Genomic DNA, 17,740 nt, shown 5'->3' on the forward strand with positions numbered 1-17,740 from the left:
AATGTGTATATAAAATGAAAATTAAATTAAGATTATTTGTGAAACTAACAGCTTTATGCTTAAGGAAACTGTCTGTAAGAAAGATTTTAGTAAGAAATGGAAATATTTATATTGTGCCTGATGTCACTGATATTCATCCTTGGTAGCAAAGAAGAAAGAGCATCAACTTTTGAACCTGAAATCTAGATTTGAGTATTCACTGTGACATCATTTAGCTGTGTGATCTTAGGCAAATATTTTAACTTATTTGAATTGAAGTTTCTTTAGATATGTAAAATATCACAATATAAATTTAAAGAATTATTGCGAGAATTAAAAATAATTTTTGTAAATTGCCTGGTACACAGAAAACCATCAATATATGAATCTCTGTTATTTTAAAATATCACTTTTTTTAAAATATGAGCTTTTCTTATTTTGTTCTCACGGAATCTTCATGAGGTACACAGTAGTATTTTCTCCATTTTACAGGTTAGGGAACTGAAATGTGTAAGTAACTAGTCAAGTTACTCAACTAGGGAGCAGGGGAGCTGGAATTTGAACACAGGCAGTCTACTCCCAGAAGATCAGCTCTTACCCACTGCATAAAACTGCTAATCACTGCATAAAACATTCGTAATCTCAGTTCTATGGTTTTTCTATAAGTATTTTTACCTGGTCAGTGCAAATGCCAACCTCCCATTATATGTTGTGTGAATCTTACTTAGTCTTCAAGATTAATCAGATTTCTAGCATCTCCATGAAGATTTATTTTTGATAGACTTTTTTCCCATAGAAGTAATTTTGACCTCGCCTATATTTTCATAGTAATTATCTATAGCACTTTCATACTACTTAAGGTGCTAGTAATTATCTATAGTACTTTCATACTACTTAAGGCGCTCAAATTACATTATGCCTATTTGGGGATATGTTTTAAATCGTAAGATTCCTGAGCACAAAAAGAACTATATTTTATTTTTTGTATCCTTTCCCCACATCTAGTTCAATGAAGTGCATATAGTAGATACCCAGCCAATATTTGCTATATAATCAAGGAAAGATAATAAAAGGCATTAGATTAAAGCCAAAAATGTTCCATGAAAAGTTATGAAAGGAGAATAGGTGAAATATATCAAATCATACTTTGAATAAAACCAGTATTTTAAACAAAATATGCTTAATTATATGAAAAAACCCCATTGCTAGTTCAAACTACAAAGCATTTGGTGTATTTCATATGTACTTGTGGACATATATGTTTTTCACTCATGGAAAATTTAGCAGAAATCCCTATTTTTTGATTATTGAAAAAAACCAAACCAAATTATTGCTGATACAATAAAGCATTCTACTATAAATCATTCATCTCATCATACACACACAGACACACAAATATATATCACACACATGCATGCACACACACACACAGAGTACACACATAACAATGAATAGAAACAATTCTGGAAAAAACATTAAAATAAGCCTTTTTTTTCTTTACCTTTGGTCCTAAAGAAAGCAGCACTGATTTATCCACTTCTCTCTCTTTACAATTGAAACCTAAAATCTTTATCTCATAGTATTTCAGCATCTGGTACATGAAGAAAGGAAATGACACATTCCTGCGTTGAAAATCTTTCTTAATGTGTTTCAATAGCACCCTCATCAATGCACAGGTTTGCAAAATCTAAATTTGTCAGATAACTCACTCTTCACCCCATTTAGGCCGCTTTAAAAAAAAAAAAAAAAAAGAGAAGTGAAAAGGAAAAGAAACAAGGGTTGTTGAAACAAGCACATAATTTACAGCAGATTGAGCTTTCCTTTTTTTTTGGAGACGGAGTCTCGCTGTCTCACCAGGGTGGGCAGTGGTGTGATCTCAGCTCACTGCAACCTCTGCCTCCCGGGTTCTACAGGCGTGCGCCACCACACCCGGCTAATTTTTTGTATTTCAGTAGAGACAGGGTTTTGCCATGTTCGTCAGGATGGTCTTGATCCCCTGACCTCATGATCCGCTCGCTTTGGCCTCCCAAAGTGCTGGGATTACAGGCGTGAGCCACCGTGCCCAGCCTGATCTTTCCTTTTTTATAAGTAATCTATGCCTTCTAAAACATACATTAATTCTCATGATCTCCTCTTTCATGTTACTATAATGTTGAGTAAAGACTCCATGTTTGGGTAGGTGTGGTGGCTCATGCCTGTAATCCCAGCACTTTCGGTGGCGGAGGTGGCTGGATCACTTGAGGTCAGGAGTTCTAGAACAGCCTGGCCAACATGGTGAAACCAGTCTCTACTAAAAATACAAAAATTGGCCAGGCATGCGCCTGTAGTCCCAGCTACTCAGGAGGCTGAGGCTGAAGAATTGCTTGAACCCAGGAGGCGGAGGTTGCAGTGAGCAGAGATCGCACCACTGCACTCCAGCCTGGGCAACAGAGTGAGACTCCACCTCAAAAAAAAAAAAAAAAAAAAAAAAAAAGACTCCATGTTTAGTGATTCGGGTTTTTTTCTTAAGTCCTTTTTCCTGTACCTTTATCCCTAGCCTCAAACACAAAACACGTGAAGAAAGAAAAGATGCCTTAGTAAGAACAATAACCTAAAAGCACTCACTCCTGTTCTCTCTATAATGATAATAGCATTAATTTTTAGAGCACCAGACAAGTTGTTTATTTCCAGTAGTATAGTAGAGGGAAGGAATCTCAGGCATGGATCAGATGAAAGGGATGTTCTTTCCCTTCTGCCATCCATCAGGGTTTTATACAATTCAACTCCGTTTTTTACTCACATTCAAGAAGTTCAAGGATGACTCACATGAAAACGTTCAACATTACATTAATGAGCTAACTTTTACAACTGATATTTCTGGGAGAAGGTGTTTAGCTTATATTCCGTAGTCACTCTTTTGTGCCTAAATAGGAGAAATCATGCTTCCTACCAAAAGATGCCCCAAATTGCTGTGCCCATGGGCACCATCCTTCAGAAGACAATACGTCTGCAAGAAAGCATGTGGGGGCAGCGCACGGTCTTTGAGAGATGCAAAGTAACAGTATTATTCAGTCATTCTTAAGGTAACCACTAAAAGGCTAATAGTAGTAGTAGGACAGGCATCAAAGTAAGCTGCATAATTTCTAACCAGGCAGCTTTAAGACTAGAAGTACGATCACAATTTGATCCAGCCTGGACCAGCATAAATGCTATTGGCTATTCCTCATCAAATTCTTACTGACAGAGAACTGGAGACTACAAAACTCACACTCTTTCCTTTACAATTATTTGTATATGCTTCTTATTTTAAAATATAGTCCTTTTAGGTTTTTTTGTACAAAATCTGAAGTTTAAAATTTAGATATCCCTGACAATACTACGTGATTAGAAAAGTCAGACTCTGGGAATAACAAGACACCAACCTCCCAAAATTCTATCCTAATGAGGTTTCTTTCTGTCAGTGTGCTTTATTTTCAGTATGTCTCCGTAATATTGTTTGGTGTATATCCACAGTGCTAACCACTTCCCTATATGATGATTTCCACACTCTTCAGCCAATCTAATTTTTCATTAAAAAATTTCCCTTTTTATATGTCTAAATAGGTACTATATAATTTTATATAGTTTTATATATAATAATTATAGATTATGTAACATAATATTATCTATTAGGTCTTACTATATGTAAAAACACCTTTAGCAGGGAACCATGTAAAAAATGTTCAGTTCAAGCCAATGATTAATTGAGAACAGAGGTAATGTGTAAAGGGTTGGGATTTTGCATTCATTCCTTCATTTGACTTCACAGCAACTTTGTCATATCACTTCCCTAATTGAGAAATTAATGTTTAGAGATGTTAAGTACATTTCTTGAGATCAGAGTTATGAGTCATCAGAGCTGGTATTTAAACCCAGTCTGATTACAAAATTTGGCAAAATATAGTTTTTTCTTAAGCTGAAGTAGGTATATGTATTATTAGGGGACTATATAATATCTCCATCAAAAACAGTATACAGAAAACAAACCACAAATATGGGCAAATTCCAGATCATGTGGATAGTTACTTTGTTCATAGTTATTGTGATGGATCCCAATTACTTTATTTTTCTTGCTTATGGATATATGTGTCTAGAATGAGGTCTATGTAAGATTATGTCCAGTGACCAAATAGAGATTCATAATCAAATAGACAAATGGCTTGAGAGAATTGATTCAAATGTCCTAGGGCTCATTGTAGTACAGGTATACTGAACTCAAAAGAAGATTTAACATTTTACACTCATTAAGAGGTATTTTTGTATGTCTAAAGTTACAACAGGTTGTTAGTCATAATATATAGTTAATACATTATGACTTATTTATTGTATGATATATATGATAAAGTTTTGAGATAAAATTTTTCATGTTCTTAATTCAAAGCAATAAGTAAATAGTGATTTAAATACAGATTTTAATAACGCTGCAATGGACAGATATTGCTGTGGGATTATAAAGCATTTACAGAATTATCAAAACATTCTTTATTAAAATTGACATTGAAAAATTGCATATTGGCAGAGCTTTTTCTTTGATAATCATAAGCAGAAAACTGTGAAGGTACGAGTAACATTTTATATAGCCTTATTAAACAGAACTTTCCTATATGAGAATTACTGAAGTCAAAAAACAGAAACAGACCAAGGATAGTATCATAATTGAATAGTATCTTCCTTCTATTAAACCTATAATAATATTTTGGCTTGCCCACACAATCTTAAATTGGTGGTGTTAGTTAAAATTTTAATTTTTTTGCGAGATTTTAAAATTTAATTAACATATGCATTATATTTCAAAAACTTGGTTAAGAACTGTAGGCTTACAGTGTTTAGGTCTAAATTCGTGTTTCTCTATTTTAACATAAAATTATAATAAAATAATATATCAACACTTAATAAGGTATAGAGATCAATATATTTATTTTCTTTTGAGAAACACTGCACTATGCCATACTGTCTATTTTTAAAAGAAAGTTCATGGAAGACTTCTAGTTGCAGCTTCAACATCTAAAGAGGTTGGAAGTCATCACTCATATCTCGACACCACGAAAAAAACTGGAGAAACTAAAAATCAATGACGTCTTGGACCCATCAGAGAATTGAGGTCTCAAGGAAACCACCAGCCTGAAACCGGGAGAGAGAGGAGATTACAGAGCATCACAGCAGAGACCAGATCACCTGCAGGTGATGCCAGCGGAACCACAAACTGGCAGGAACACCTAAGCAGGAATTTGGCAAGAGGCTGAGTATGGACCAGTGTGAGCACTGGAGCCTCCTGGGGGCTGCAGTCTTCAAGGCGCCCCCTAAACACTTACAGGCTTTACTTCCAGGAATACAACTTGGTTCTCACAGTATATACCAAAAAATATCACCTGATGTCCCTGGCAGAGAGAAGGGAAATCTAATGATTTTAAAATATACATAGAGCATTTCCTGTAACAAAGGCTTACTCCCCAGTGAAAAGAGTTTATCAGAGCGTTATCTTAGCTAGGCAGCTGAAGGGTAACTATTCAATGCTCGCTCCCTCTAGTCTTCCAGCTGCAGTTCAACTTGACGGAGAAAAAGGAAAAAAAAAAAAAGTTTAGAAACGCTCATGAAGGTCACAGTCCAGGGACAAGGGCCCACTAAAAGACTGAGATTTAATCATAAGACTATAGAACACCTCCCCCCGCCCCCACATCTCACCCCTCCGTCAACAGAGCTCCCGTATGATAACAGTGGATGACAGGTGAAAGAGATGCAAGGTTTTTTTTGAAAGGGAAGTTTGTAGGGGAACCTAAATACAGTAGAGGCAACAAAGAGACACTACAGGTAATTTTACCTTCTGACAGCTGTATCTACAGGAAATGTTAGACGTAACCCAGCTCCGAGCTAGATTAATATACAACCTCACACTAAAAGGCAAGTAAGCATACCTAAGACCCTAAAAGTCACACTGTCCTTAGACAGTTAGGGAAGTAGAATGGATAACATATGCCCAAAATACGAATGACTAATTTCCTTGCAAGATCAGCTGTCTCCTGCAAGCAACATTTGACAATTCACCCTTTCCTCGTGATGATGTCTTAACTAAGAAGATACAAAAATGCAAGGAAATGAAAGTGAATATGAGATCACTTTTATGTGCTATTTTAAAAACATAAATGCACATTGCACTGTGTTTAGGGAACTATGGCTTCAGAATTGTAGGAAAGACCCATGTAGTTTAAATGAGTTTCAAAGTTGTAAAAGTGTCAATTAATTTAAGCCAGAGCAAAATGCATTAAGCAAATTCTTAACCAGAAGTCTGTGAAATCATGATGGAATGTCAGCCTAGGGGCCCAAATGAGAGAAAAGAATTTATGCTATAGCCAAAAGGATTGTTGCAAGGTGGATACCATTGACTTTATAGCAATTTCACATGCTCGATTGCCTTTTATTCTCATAGCAAACCCTCTTTATTTTGCAATGAGAAAACTTAAAGACTCCTGAATAAATTATCTAGGGCCACCTGGCTAGTGACAGAGCATGAACTAGAATGTATGTTCTGTGATGTTCTAAGCCACATGGCTCACGTCGCCTTCATAAACATACATAATTGCTTATTCTATACATCTTCAGTTCCCCTCCAAATATCTCCACAAACTACTGCTTAAAGCTCCAAGATGGCCTTTGTGAAAGGGAAATAGGAACTCAGGAACCCAATTAACTTTGCCAAAAGAAAAAAGAATTTAAGTTGAAAGCTGAAATTGCCTTTCATTTTGTTCCTAAGCAGTTAGCTACAGATAAAAGGTTAAATACCCCCACAGGTAGCTATTTCATGTTCACTTTATCTTATGCAAAGTGTAGATTTAGTGAGCAACAGAGGAATATATGATTGATTATCCCTCTACCTGCTCCATTTCTCTTGCAAGATGTGGATTGCCATACCCTCCTCCAGCCAGCTTTTCCCCTTTAAATATGGAAGCCCTCAATATCATCTATGGAGAAAGTCACAGACCAGAAATGGTTTCTGTGACTGTGTTTTTTTTTTCCTGGAATGTCCTTAACCTTGGCAAAATAAACATCTAAATTAATTGAGACCTGTCTCAGATACTTTTTGGTTTGCACTTCCAAAGCTCAAACCTGTCATTTGCTGTTTGATCTTCCTGCTATCAGACAATACATGTCTTTTTCTCTTTTGCTCCCCAAATCACTTGGGAGCACCACTCATTGGCAAATTCTAATGTGGTAATGAGAACTGTAAAAATGATTGATAGGGACACTCCACTTAAACACCTGCACTGAGAGACTTCAACAAACTTGTTTTGTTTTCTATTATCTACTCTTCAAGAAGCAATCACCAAACCTTAACATGGCTTCTAGCAGCTCAAGGCCATATCTCTGAGACCATCCAACCCCCTTTTGGGTTCCTGCCTAGGATAGCTCAGGACTGTCATTGAATTTACTGTTTGTTCTAGCCAATACCTGACAATAAGTCCCCGGACTCCTTTAATAGAACATTTACTAAAAAAGGGCTTACAACATTGAATTATTTCTCTGTCCTTTTGAGAGGTATATATATTTCCTATCACCTAGGACTGTCTTCTTCAATGACCTGGGAGTATTTTTTTTCAAGGACCTGAAAGCCATTCCTTTGAAAAGTAGTCATTAGGAAGGATAAGACTTCTGTCTCCTGGTCTCTGTTGGGGGATAGAACCTTTCTCATTTATCACTCCAGATCCACTCTTCACCCTTCTATTTTCTCCAAAAGGATGATCTTTTTGGACAGAATCAAATGAATCCCCTGACCTCTGGTTCCTGATTAGGTTTGGCAGACTGGTAGGCTAGCAGGAGATTTGTGAGACAGAGGAGAGTGAATCCTCCATATTAATTACCTAAAAATGAAATAAATATTTATGGTCTAGGAATGTTGGATGGCCTCTTAATGAGTTACTTGGCTTATACAATCCAAAAATGTTCAAGTCTGCTGAGGATAAACCTAATTCTCATTATTGTGGAGATTCATAACATCTTAGTTCAAAAACTGTACCAGTTCAAAAATCCACTACTTCTTCAATGATCGGCCCCTAGAGAAGCAACCCAGCATCTTAGCTATTAGGACTGGGGTAGGCAGACTAATGCCCTCCTCACAAAGGTGTCCACATCTGAATTCCCAGAACAATATTACATTACAGGGCAAAGGAAAATTAAGATTACACATGGAATTATGGTTACAATGGGCTCGTTCAGATGACATTAAAAGAGGGAAGTTACTCTGGATTATATGAGTGAGTCCAATTCAATCACAAGGATCTTTAAAAGCAGCAGAGGGAGGCAGAAGAGATTCAGAGAAAATAATGTAATGAGGGGAAGAATGGCCAGAATGATGCAAGGTTGCTGACTTTGATGATGAAAGAAAGAAGACCACAGAACAAAGGATGTGGGTGGCCTCTAGAAGCTGGAAAGGGCAGAGAAATAGATTTTCTCCTAGAGTATCCAGAAAGGAATGCAGCCACATTGACAACTTGATTTTAGCCCAGGGTGACACATTTGGACATCTAACCTGTAGAAATATAAGATAACTCATTTGTGTTATTTTAAGCCACTCAAGTTAGTGCTGCTTTGTTATAGCAGCAGAACTGTATTAATTTGCTTGGGTGCCACAACAAAATACCTCAGGCTGAGTGGCTTAAAACTCAGAAATTTATATCTTACAATTCAGGAGTCTCAAAGACCGAGAGCAAGGTGTCAGCAGCTCTGGCTTCCCCTGAGACCCCTCTCCTTGGCCTGCAGATTCCTGCATTCTTTCTCTTTCTTCATGTGGTTGTCACTCCGTGCATGAGTGCCCCTGGTGTGTGTTTTTAATGTGTTCAAATTTCCTCATCTTATAAGGACACTAGTCAGATTGGATTGTGACTCACCCTAATGGCCTCATTTTAGCTTAATTACCTCTATAAAGGTCTCATCTCCAAATACAGTCAGTCACATCCTGAGATGTTCAGGGCTAGGATTTGGGGGCCACATTTCAGCTCACAACAAGGGTTATATTATAAAACCTTCCTTGAAGCCATGTCTAGAGGGTGTCTCAGTGAGAAAACAAAGCTATGTACTGGGGCTCATTAATTGAGGCTCAGAACTCTGACCATCCTGAGCACTATGGAAAGTCTTGACCCAACTGCATCTCATAGTAAATCCTACGGAACTGTAGACCCAACTGGCTGTTATTTCTACAGATACAAAATGCGAACTAAGAAGATATATATTTAATTATTGGCAGAATCCATATTCGTTTCCTGATATATGGAGTGAAAACTCTTATGGTAGAAGGACTAAATGGAAGCCACTGAAACGACCCCTCCCCACCAGGATGGTAATCCGAAAACAATACTGCATCTCTGGGAGAACTGGTGACATAAGGGTCACCATCAAATGTTAATGTTGCAAGATTGCGATTCTGGGGTAATGATATGTGGCTGAAACTCTCAAAATGGGCAACAATGTGAAAACATCCACTTTCTGTGCAAATGTCCACTAGACAGCAACCACTATGTAGAGTCGATAATCTGGCTGACAAGATGACCTATCTGGTCAAAGTCAGTCAGCTTTTGCCCTAGCCATAGCATATGGGAAATGGCCATGCAGAGGAGACTGAAGTGGTTCATGGGCTGAACAACGTAGGCTTTTCTCAACAAGACAATCTGGATACTGGTGCTCCTGAGTTTCCAAAATGCAAATAGCAGAGGCTGAAAACTCAGAAAGCTGGTCTGGATACTGGTACTCCTGAGTTTCTAATATGCAAATAGCAGAGACAAATACTGAAAACTCCTGAGATGGCCCAGCCAGTAATCTGGCAGCACAGTGATTACACCTGATCTCTTCCAGGAAGGAATGTTTAATCCTCTATGGAAAAAGCACTTGCTAAAGATGTGGACTTTCCTTTCCTGCTTCAGTGATTACCCTAGCACCACAATGAGCAGACACACTGCATATATATTCAACAATGATGCATACCACACAGTACTGCTTCTGACCAGCAGCACATTTTATAGATGGTTCCAAGTTTAAAAGCTTTAGGAATTAGTTCTGATGGGTCACGTTCGGTGAAAGATCCATTGTTAGACCAGTCACTTCGTTCTACAGTTGGGGTTTTATAAGAATGTCAACTCCCTCACACACAAAAATGGATGGTTGGATTGGGAGAAAGATCCCCAATGCAGGGGAATACCTCAACATTAATTTTCTGCTCTCCTAATTGTTTCATATTTATCATAGCACTGTTTTTTTCATCCATTTGTCTTAATTTTCAAACAATGAAAAATAAATATGTATCTTTTCTATATATTTGTAAATAAAAACGTTGCTGATAATACCTCATACCTCACATTTATATATTTCTTAGCAAATAAATGGTTATTACTAACTTATTAACTTCTTCCTTTTTTTTTGTATTTTGCTCACACAGGTAGACCATTACTACCTATAATTTTTTTTGAATGAAAAGAAATGGAAAGAAACCTTGCATAAATTATCTCATTTCACTCTTTACAATGAAATGAGATATTTTGGGCAAAACAATATTATCCCAGTTTAAAACTGAGGACACCCAGGCTTAGAGAAGGTCACACAACGCTAATAACTGAATTTGAATAGAACCCACGTTGTTTCTCAGTTAGCTTCTTTCCATCACTCTATTATCTGTGGATATGACAGTGATGACTGACATGGGCCATGGTCTTTCAACTAAACAACACTTGAGATCCTTCCAGTTTCAAATCCCTCCTTGCAAATGCCTTTTGGGGAAGCAGGGTCCATTTCCCCATCACAAGGCTGACAGCACCGAGGGCTCTCTGTCTGTTCCTTGACAACTGCAGTGTAGGCTGTGACCTGGGTCAAGCCAACTATTTAATCCTGCCTGGATTTTGAGTCTTGAAAAAATAATACGAAGATGTTAAAATAGGTAATAAACAACTCATAGCAATGTCCAGAATGAGAGTCCAGTGGAAGACTGATTATCTCGCATCCTGTGCTGGTCGTGCTATTAGCAACCTCCTTAACTTCAGGAGGCTCCGGGCCTGTGTGCTTAGCATTCTTTGCTTCCTGCATGCCCTTTTCTCTAGCTGGGCTCTTCAGCCTCCCCAATGATTTTCTAAGGGATCAGATATTCTTCCAGCACATTTCTTTGCTGCTTACATTAGCCAGAGTTCTTACAACTATAATACTAATGATACTTGATGTAACCAAAGAGAAGCCGACATAGAGAAACCAGAGGATCAAAAGAATACCAATCACTCTTCTTTAATTTCCATTGTCCAGGACTGTTTCTGTCTTTGTTCTTTTCTTTTTCAGTTCAGTTGTTATAGTTCACAATGTAGCAGTTTACACTACTCCAACTGTAACGCTATAAATGGCATGCAATCTCTACCACATCATGGGCACTATGAATAAACAGATTCTTACATGAAAATGTGTCATGTTCTATTTCTTTTTATTACATATGTAATGTGGATATGTGATATGCTTTATGATCTTTAGCACTGATGTATTTTAAAGTATTCACTCAATCCTAAGACACTTAGCTGTAAACATCCTCATTTACCAAATCTATGATAAAAAGAGAAGTGAGAACTTCCTTAATTAGGCTCAGGTGCCTGAACAGATCTGATGGAATCCTGCAGCTCTCTGCAGGACAAGGATGGCATCCAAAAAGCACCTAACTAAAGAGAACAATGAGTATGCTAATGAGGATGAAAGGAAATGGCAGGTTTTTAATCATCAGCCAAAGTGCAGGATACCCCACAAAGGACAAAAAGAAAACACTATCTTTTGAATAATTGTTCAAAGAAGATGATGATTCAGAAAAATAGAAAAAAAAAAATGGAACTAACATAAATGGCTCAAGATTGCATTTTTCTTTACACTATGAATGGCAATTCCAGTGCTTAATCTTGAGCCTCTTATTATTTAGATATGAATACAAATTATCTTAAGAAAATTCCTTTGCAAGGCAGAAGCTTTCTCAAAATGTAAATCAGTTCTTTCCTGTCTGTCATAATGCTTACAGCGAATTTACACAGTACTTCACATGAAACTATCTTAACCAAAGAGTCTTCTCTGGCTGTTTTTACATCATATGGAAGAGATTTTTGTTTATTTGTTCATTTTATTTTGTTTTACAGTAGTGGAGACTAGTATATCAAATGTTCCAGGCTGACTTTAAAATCTATAACAAAAACACTGCATTTCTTAAATTTGTAAAATAACTACTAGCTAAGGCAGATTAAGGAGAATTGTTAGAAAACTGGTTACTGACATGATTATATTTACATCTTGAAATAAACTCCTTGCATCCAAATTCCTTGCTATATTCATACAACATGAAAAATGAGCAAGGTAGGACCTCTAAAATCAGCTAGTAAAAAACTATTTCAATGAAGAAACAGTGTTATTTACATAAGAAATGCATTGTAGAATCTCAATGTTTTCCAGGAACCAAACATTTTTATATTTTATAATTCATTCATTTTTATACCAAAATTTTTATAAGAATAACAATGAAGAATCCTGCCTCTGGAATTCACTAATTGTGTGACATCTGAGAAGTAAAATCATAATTAGAAAAGAACCTCTCAGAATTAAGTTCATTAAAAATATATATATAATCATGCCTGACCTTTAGTATTCCATCTATAAATGTATTGTAAAATTGTAAACAGTAAATTAAGATATTAAAATTTGAAATTATAAAACCAACATTAACTCCTCTTCAGTAATATTAAAATAAATAAATAAAATGAGTTTTAAGGAACTCTCAGAAATGTTTTGAAATATCTTTAAAATGAATTAAACTTTATGAAATTCATAGATTCTGTGAAAAAGAATACCCTTTTGTTCTAAATCACAGGCACGCAAGTCATTGTTTTTGTTATCTACTAAAACAAAATTGTGGAAATGTTATTGTTGTATCTATCACTGGATTGAATAAAATAATTTCCTTCTAAAAATATATTTAAGCTTCTCAAAACACTTGAATCAAATGGTGATAAGTCCAAGATGGCCAAATAGGAACAGCTCCAGTCTACAGCTCCCAGCATGAGCGACGCAGAAGACAGGAGATTTCTGCATTTCCAACTGAGGTACCGGGTTCATCTCACTGGGGCTTGTCAGACAGTGGGTGCAGGACAGTGGGTGCAGCGCACCCAGCGTGGGCCGAATCAGGGTGAGGCATCGCCTCACCTGGGAAGCGCAAGGGGTCAGGAATTCCATTTCCTAGCCAAGCGAAGCTGTGACAGACGGCACCTGGAAAATCAGGTCACTCCCACACTAATACTGTGTTTTTCCAATGGTCTTAGCAAACAGCACACCAGGAGATTATATCCCGCGCCTGGCTCAGAGGGTCCCACACCCACGGAGCCTCGCTCATTGCTAGCACAATAGTCTGAGATTGAACTGCAAGGTGGCAGTGAGGGTGGGGGATGGGCGCCTGCCATTGCTGAGGCTTGAGTAGGTAAATAAAGCAGCCAGGAAGCTCGAACTGGGTGGAGCCAACTGCAGCTCAAGGAGGCCTGCCTGCCTCTGTAGACTTCACTTCTCAGGGCACGGCATAGCCGAACAAAAGGCAGCAGAAACCTCTGCAGACTTAAATGTCCCTGCTGACAGTTTTGAAGAGAGCAGTGGTTTTCCCAGCACGGAGTTTGAGATCTGAGAACGGACAGACTGCCTCCTCAAGTGGGTCCCTGACCCCTGAGTAGCCTATCTGGGAGGCACCTCCCAGTAGGAGCAGACTGACACTTCACATGGCTGGGTACCCCTCTGAGACGAAACCTCCAGAGGAACGATCAGACAGCAATATTTGCTGTTCAGCAATATTCGCTGTTCTGCAGCCTCCGCTGCTGATACCCAGGCAAACAGGGACTGGAGTGGACCTCCAGCAAACTCCAACAGACCTTCAGCTGAGGGTCCTGCCTGTTAAAAGGAAAATTAACAAACAGAAAGGACATCCACACCAAAACCCCATCTGTACGTCACCATCATCAAAGACCAAAGGTAGATAAAACCACAAAGATGAAGAAAAAACAGAACAGAAAAACTGGAAATTCTAAAAATCAGAGCACCTCTCCTCCTCCAAAGGAATGCAGCTCCTCACCAGCAATGGAACAAAGCTGGACAGAGAATGACTTTGACGAGTTGAGAGAAGAAGGCTTCAGACAATCAAACTTCTCTGAGCTAAAGGAGGAAGTTCGAATCCATCGCAAATAACTTAAAAACCATGAAAAAAGATTAGATGAATGGCTAACTAGAATAACCAATACAGAGGAGTCCTTAAAGGACCTGATGGAGCTGAAAACCATGGCACGAGAACTACGTGACGAATGCACAAGCTTCAGTAGCCAATTCGATCAATTGGAAGAAAGGGTATCAGTGATGGAAGATCAAATGAATGAAATGAAGTGAGAAGAGAAGTTTAGAGAAAAAAGAATAAAAAGAAATGAACAAAGCCTCCAAGAAATATGGGACAATGTGAAAAGATCAAATCTACGTCTGATTGGTGTACCTGAAAGTGACAGGGAGAATGGAACCAAGTTGGAAAACACTCTTCATGATATTATCCAGGAGAACTTCCCCAACCTAGCAAGGCAGGCCAACATTCAAATTCAGGAAATACAGAGAATGACACAAAGATACTCCTTGAGAAGAGCAACTCCAAGACACATAATTGTCAGATTCACTAAAGTTCAAACGAAAGAAAAAATGTTAAGGGCAGCCAGAGAGAAAGGTCGGGTTACCCACAAAGGGAAGCCCATCAGACTAACAGTGGATCTCTCGGCAGAAACTCTACAAGCCAGAAGAGAGTGGGGGCCAATATTCAACATTCTTAAAGGAAAGAATTTTCAACTCAGAATTTCATATCCAGCCAAACTAAACTTCGTAAGTGAAGGAGAAATAAAATACTTTACAGACAAGCAAATGCTGAGAGATTTTGTCACCACCAGGCCTGCCCTACAAGAGCTCCTGAAGGAAGCACTAAACATGGAAAGGAACAACCAGGACCAGCCACTGCAAAATCATGCCAAAATGTAAAGACCATTGATGCTAGGAAGAAACTGCATCAACTAACGAGCAAAATAACCAGCTAACATCATTATGACAGGATCAAATTCACACATAACAATATTAACCTTAAATGTAAATCGGCTAAATGCTCCAATTAAAAGACACAGACTGGCAAATTAGATAAAGAGTCAAGACCCATCAGTGTGCTGTATTCAGGAAACCCATCTCACGTGCAGAGACACACATAGGCTCAAAATAAAAGAACGGAGGAAGATCTACCAAGCAAATGGAAAACAAAAAAAAGGCAGGGGTTGCAATCCTAGTCTTGGATAAAACAGACTTTAAACCAACAACGATCAAAAGAGACAAAGAAGGCTATTACATAATGGTAAAGGGATCAATTCAACAAGAAGAGCTAACTATCCTAAATATATATGCACCCAATACAGGAGTACCCAGATTCATAAAGCAAGTCCTTAGAGACCTACAAAGAGACTTAGACTCCCACACAACAATAATGGGAGACTTTAACACCCAACTGTCAACATTAGACATATCAACGAGACAGAAAATTAACAAGGATATCCAGGAATTGTATTCAGCTCTGCACCAAGCAGACCTAATAGACATCTATAGAACTCTCCACACCAAATCAACAGAATATACATGCTTCTCAGCACCACACCACACCTATTCCAAAACTGACCACACAGTTGGAAGTAAAGCACTCCTCAGCAAATGTAAAAGAACAGAAATTATAACAAACTGTTTCTCAGACCACAGTGCAATCAAACTAGAACTCAGGATTAAGAAACTCACTCAAAACCACTCAACTACATGGAAACTGAACAACCTGCTCCTGAGTGACTACTGGGTACATTATGAAATGAAAGCAGAAATAAAGATGATCTTTGAAACCAACGAGAACAAAGACACAACATACCAGAATCTCTGGGACACATTTAAAGCAGTGTGTAGAGGGAAATTTATAGCACTAAATGCCCACAAGAGAAAGCAGGAAAGATCTAAAGTGGACACCCTAACATCACAATTAAAAGAACTAGAGAAGCAAGAGCAAACACATTCAAAAGCTAGCAGAAGGCAAGAAATAACTAAGATCAGAGCAGAATTGAAGGACATAGAGACACAAAAAACCCTTCAAAAAATCAGTGAATCCAGGAGCTGGTTTTTTGAAAAGATCAACAAAATTAATAGACCACTAGCAAGACTAATAAAGAAGAAAAGAGAAGAACCAAATAGATGCAATGAAAAATGATAAAGGGGATATCACCACCAATCCCACAGAAATACAAACTACCATCAGAGAATACTATAAACACCTCTATGCAAATAAACTAGAAAATCTAGAGGAAATGGATAAATTCCTTGACACATACACCCTCCGAAGACCATGTCTATTGTGGTATTTTAATAATATGATTTTTTTAAATCCTTGTACTCAGATTTATCAATCTTCTATGGTTTTATTTCCTGCCCTTATTTTTTTTTTGGAAAGGATCTTTCCTAACTCAGTATCATATAAACAATGTTTTAGTAAGAAAAATTGACAGAAAAAAACAGAACGAGAGAAAATACTCGTAATATACCTAATGTGAAAAGGCCTAGTATTCAGACTATATAAAATATTTCTAAAAATAATTACCTAGCAATAGGAGATAAGGTAATTCAGTAATTTTGCTTCTAGGTAAGTATCTCAGAGAAATTTTTGCACATGTGTACCAAGAAACATGTACCATAATCTTCAAAGAAATGTTCATTACAACCCTATTGGAAAAAACCCAAGTACCACTTAAGAATAAAATTAAAATATATTGTAGTGCACTGATTCATATAATTATTTATCTCATTAGAAATTACATATATTATATACACGATATATATAGTTTAGACTTGAGAATATGTGTGTGTATCTATGTATGTTTGTATGTATGTATGTATGTATGTATGTATCTATCTATCTATCTATCTATCTATCTATCTATCTGTTTTTGTTTTGTTCGAGTTGCGGTCTTACTCTATCGCCCAGACTGGAGTGCAGTGGCACGACCATGGCTCACTGCAGCCTCGACCTCCCTGGACTCAGGTGATCCTTCTGCCATGGCCTCTCAAGTAGCTGGAACTATGGGTATGCACCACCGTGCCGGGGTAATTTTCATTTTGTTTGTTTGTAGAGACAGGGTTTTGCCATGTTGCCTAAACTGGTCTTGAACTCCTGGGCTTAAGTGATCTAACTGCCTTGACCTCCCAAAGTGTTGGGATTACACGCAACTGTCAGTGATGATTTTAGTAAAAATACTGTTTCATGAAAAAGTCATGAGTTTAGTTCACAATTTAAACTATTGCACGGTGGCTACTGTGACGGTTTGTTGCCACTGCATTGATTCATGTTAAGTAAGAAGCTGTGTTACCTGCTTGTTACTTTGCGACATTCATGCAAATGAAACAATAAAAAAAGTCAAATAGCATTATAGTATTATAATAAAAATAGTTCTGACCTTGTGGACCCCCTGAAAAAGATTTGAGAACACAAGAGATCAGCCGACCACACTTTGAGGATTACTGTTTTAGTATATTGTTTTAATGGGATATTACTCAGCAATGAAAATGTGCAAAATAAAGATGTAGAAAACAGTATAACTCAATCTCCTGGCTATAATTTTGAAAACAATGAAGCAATGCTTACAAAACACATAAAGTTGAAAATAGAACTGCT

The 17,740-nt window shown here is 37.5% G+C and overlaps 1 protein-coding gene across 2 annotated transcripts in view; it reads right to left on the reverse strand.

The window, feature by feature from the left end:
* MSR1 (macrophage scavenger receptor 1) overlaps window positions 1-1,686 on the reverse strand; it is an 85,386-nt gene extending 83,700 nt beyond the window's left edge. The window contains exon 1 of one of the 2 annotated variants that reach the window (XM_016959120.3): window positions 1,481-1,686. The gene's annotated coding sequence lies outside the window, so the exon portion shown is untranslated. The remainder of the gene's footprint in view (window positions 1-1,480) is intronic. The other variant, XM_016959122.4, reaches the window with a different exon arrangement.
* Between the last annotated feature and the right edge of the window lie 16,054 nt (window positions 1,687-17,740).

This window comes from Pan troglodytes, chromosome 7, assembly GCF_028858775.2.
Source record: "Pan troglodytes isolate AG18354 chromosome 7, NHGRI_mPanTro3-v2.0_pri, whole genome shotgun sequence".
NCBI classification, from domain to species: domain Eukaryota; kingdom Metazoa; phylum Chordata; class Mammalia; order Primates; family Hominidae; genus Pan; species Pan troglodytes.